This window comes from Cervus canadensis, chromosome 5 (assembly GCF_019320065.1).
Source record: "Cervus canadensis isolate Bull #8, Minnesota chromosome 5, ASM1932006v1, whole genome shotgun sequence".
NCBI classification, from domain to species: domain Eukaryota; kingdom Metazoa; phylum Chordata; class Mammalia; order Artiodactyla; family Cervidae; genus Cervus; species Cervus canadensis.
Genome location: NC_057390.1, coordinates 100059118 through 100063819, shown reverse-complemented (window position 1 = coordinate 100063819; position 4702 = coordinate 100059118).

Below are 4702 nucleotides of genomic sequence, written 5' to 3'. Positions count from 1 at the left end.
CCCGGCCCGCACAGGGTTGGCGCTCAGGAAACACCCATGGGGCGCAGGATGGCGGGTGCGGCGGTCCCAGAGCCGCGGCTGGGGGTCTGAGGTCCCCGCCCCCCGGCAGGGTCACCAGGGGCCTCCGGAGTGGTGTGCGCAGCCTCCCCGCTCCCGGCAGCCAGCAAAGCCGCTAGATTAGGTGACTGCATCCACGCGGAATGTCCAGGAGAGGCGAATTCCGTCAAGGCAGAAAGCAGATGGGCGTGGGGGGATTAGGGGGTCCCCGCTAAAACGTGCGGGTTCTCCTCCAGATGAAGAAGCTGGCCTAAAGCCGAGCGTGGTGACGTCAGCGACCACACTCGTGCCGTGGCGGACCCCTTCAGTGGGAGCCTCGAGCGGCGTGTGAATTCCATCTCATAAAGCCGTTTAAATTCAGGGCGCCAGTTCCTGATAAGCTGGAGGCCCAGGGCCGCAGGTCTGGGAGCTCAAGGCTGAGGAGCACCCACAAGTAAGGGTCCACCAGGCGGGGGGCCAGGGGTGTCCCTTTGACCCCCTCCCCCCAGTTTTAAATGAAGCCCTCCCTGTTGTCTATGGAGGTCACAGAGAGCTAGGTTTACTCCTAGTCTGGTTATTCTGATTGTTCCTCCAGAGCTTAGCGGGGTCTCATCTGGTCCTTAGAACCTTAGCCCAGTGGGGTAATGGGCCCCGCGGGACAGGGGAGCTGGGTGCAGGAGCCGCAGACGGGGGCTCTGGTCTGGCTGGAGACCCCGACACCAGCATGCAGTCTGTACTGAGGACGTGCTGCGGTGGCTGACCGCTCTAGGAGTCTATCCAAGCCTGACTCTCAGACTGGAAGCAAGGCTGTCACACAGATATAAGGTGAATTTGTATCAGCGATTTATGAGCTCATTAACACAGGAACCGAAGAGAGGGTGAAACAGTCTGAGGATCAGGACGGGTGAGTTAAAGGTGACACAGAACCGAGGTCCCACAAGCCAGAGAACTGTGACCCTTGGGGGTCAACTTCCGCGACATGCAAACCTATGAGTTAACATGGTCCGGGCTCTTAATTAACAGTAAAGAGCAAAGTTCACGGGCACATTCTCTAGGTAAGAACACTCCTTGCATGCCCTAGAATAATACCCCAAGATGACTTAAAAAGGATAGCTTTTTCTTTCTTCTTTTCAACCTTTAAATAATTTTCCTTGCCATTAAAGAAAATACACATAAGTGGAAAGATATTCCACACTCATGGATTGGAAGAATTCGTGTGGTTAAAATGTCCATACTACCCAAAGCGATCTGCAGCTTCAGTACAATTGCAGCGGCATTTTCCACAGAAGCAGAACCAGCAGGGACTGCCCTGGTCAGCGGTTGAGACTGTCCTCCCACTGCAGGGGCACGGGTCCATCCCTGGTCAGGGAACGAAGATCCCACATGCCGTGCACAATGATCTAAAAAGGTTAAAATAAAATGGTACATCTGAAAATAAAACAGCAATCATTTTTTAAAACAAAACATAAAAATACCCGGGAAGTTCCCTGGTAGACTAGTGGTTAGGATTCCAGGCTTTCACTGCCATGGCCCAGATTCAATCCCTGGTCAGGCAACATCCCGCAAGCCTTGTGGCACAGCTCAAAAATACAGTAAAATAAAACAACAACCCTAATTTTCATGAAACCAAATACCCAAAGCGATCTTGTCTTTTCAGCTGTGCTGGGTCTGTGGCTGCACCTGGGCTTCCTCCCGCCGTAGCAAGAGGCGCCTCCTCTCGGGCGTGGGGCGCGAGCTCCTCACCCCGGCGCCTTCTCTCTTGCTGTGGGGCATGGCACTCAGGCTCGTGGCAGCACAGGGGCTCAGTGATCGTGGCTAAGCTGCCCCTCAGCATGTGAAATCTTCCTGGACCAGGGATTAAACCTGTGTCCTCTGCGTTGGCAGGCAGATTCTTAACCTCTGGACCACCAAGGAAGTCCCCAAAGCAACCTTGAGAAAGAAAAAAAGCTGGAAGCATCACACTTCCACTTTCAAATTATGTTGCAAAACTATAATAATAAAAACAGTATGGTACTGTACAAAGAACAGACACGTAAACCAAGGGGACAGGACGGAGAATCCCAGAATGAACCCATATGTCTATGATCTATCCCCTGCCAACAAAGAAGCCAAAACTGGTCTTTCAATACAGACAAAGCTCATTTTATTGCACTTCACAGATATTTCGTCTTTTACAAATTAAAGTTTTGTGTCAAGCAAGTCTATCAGTTCCATTTTCCCAAAAGCATTTGCTCATTTTGTGTCTCTGTGCTGCATTTGGGGAATCTTTCCTGTGTTTCAAACATTTCCATTACTGTTAGATCCGTTATGGTGACCTGTGGCCTCTGGTGTTACTGTTGTCGTTATCTGAGAAGCCATGAGCTGCACCCGCATGAGACAGCGGACTGAACCGACAAACATGTGTTCTGACAGCTCCCCCATCTCTCTCCCTCTCCTCCAGCCTCCCTTTTCCCCGAGATGCAACAGTAGTGACATTTGGCCGATTAAGAACCTTCTGTGACCTCCAGGTGTTCAAGGGAAAGAAAGAGCTGCTCGTCTCTGACTTTAAATCAAAGCTAGAAACGATGGAGCTCAGTGAGGAAGGTGTGTCAGAAGCTGAGACAGGCCTGGAGCTAGGCCTCTTGCACCAAACAGTTAACCAAGATGTGAAGGCCAAGAGAGCCTTTGAAGGAAATTAAAAGTGCTGCTCCAGGGATCATGAGAATGATAAGAAAGAGACAGCCTTCCTGCTGGTGCAGAGAAAGTTCGGGTGGTCTGGATAGAAGATCAAACCAGCCCAACATTCCCTTAAGCCAAAGCCTCATCCAGAGGAGGACCCTACTCTCTTCGATTCTGTGAAGGCTGAGTGGGGTGAGGAGGCTGCAGAAGAAAACTCTGAAGCTGGCAGGGTTGGCTCGTGAGGGTTCGGGGGAGAAGCCGTCTCCTAACGGACAAGTGCAGTGGAAGCAGCAAGGGCTGACGTGGAAGCTGCAGCGAGTCATCGGGAAGACCCAGCTCAGACCATCCTTGGGGGAGGCTACACTAGACGGCAGATGCTCAGTGTAGAGGAAGCAGCCTCCCTGGAAGAAGCTGCCATCCAGGCCTTTCGCAGCCAGAGAGAAGTCAGTGCCTGGCTTCAAGGCTTCAAAGGGCAGGCTGACTCTCTTGTTGGGGGCTGACGCAGCTGGGGGCCTGAAGCTGAAGCTGGTGCTCATGCACCATCTGAAGATCCTGGGGCCCTCATGAGTGATGCTGACTCTGCTCAGCCTGTGCTCTGTACATGGAAAACAAAGCCTGGATGACCGCACGTCTGTTTACAGTATGGTTTGGGGAACATTTTAATCCCATTATTGGGAACTACTGCTCAGAAAATAAAAAAGATTCCTTTCAAAATAGGACTGCTCTTTGACAGTGCTCCTGGCCACCCAAGAGCTCTGATGGGGTTGGTGACGTACAGTGAGATCAACGTTGTTCCCATGGCTGCTAACACCACATCCATTCTGTAGCCCATGGATCAGGGAGTCATTTCAATTCTCATTACTTAAGAAATAAATGTTGTAAGGCTGCAACTGCCATAGGTAGTGGTTCCTTTGATGGATCTGAGCCAAGTTAACTAAAAATATTCTAGAAAGGATTCACCCTTGTAGATGTCATTAAAAACATTCATAATTCTTGGTAAGATGTCAAAATATCAACATTAACAGGACTCTGGAAGAAGCTGAAGACAGATTTTGGATTTGACACTAAAAGCAAATGCAACAAAAGTAAAAATAAGCAAAGTAGAACTACATCAAACTAAACTCTTCTGCACAACAGAGGGAAATATGAACAAAATGAAAAGGCAACCTACAGAATAGAAACAAATATTTGCAAGTCATGTATTTGATGAAGGGCTAATAGCTAAATCATGTTAGGAATACATGCAACTCAGTAACAAAAATCAAAAATTTGGTTTAAAAATTGGCAGAGTAGCTGAATAGACGTTTTCCCAAAGAAGACATATACAAATAACCAACAAGTACACATAGAGATGTTCAACATCACTAACCATCAGAGAAATGCAAATCAAAGCTGAAATGAGATACTACTTCACACCCGTTAGGATGACCATCACCAAAAAGATAAGAAATAGCAAACACTGGCAAGGACTTTGGGAAAAGGGAACCCCTGGTAAGGCAAAGTAAATTACCGCTGTCAGTATGGAAAATAGCATAGCGGGCCTCAAAAAATTAAAAATGGAGCTTGAATGTGTTTCAGCAATTCTAACGGATGAGTGGGTGGGTGGATGGATGGATGGATACATGGAAGGGTGGGTGGATGATAGATAGATGGATGGGTGGATAGATGAATAGATGGATGGGAAGATGGATGGATAGATGGATGGATGGACAGATGGATACATGGATTCAGGACAATATGAAGAAACTCACAGACAAACTGCATAGCCTAGAAATAACAAACAATTTAAGAAAAAGTTACATATGTCATGAATGCATAAAACCTACGTGGATACTAGTCTATGCTCACCTAAGTGATATTTAATATAAAATAAATGGTGTGTTTGTTTTCTTACTGCTTATGACTTCGCTTCCAGAAAGCTTGCATTACAGTTCAGTGTCCCTCTCGCTCTCCTAATTGGAGGAACCACAGAAACTGAATATCAGCCTATCATCAGGGGTGTTTTTTT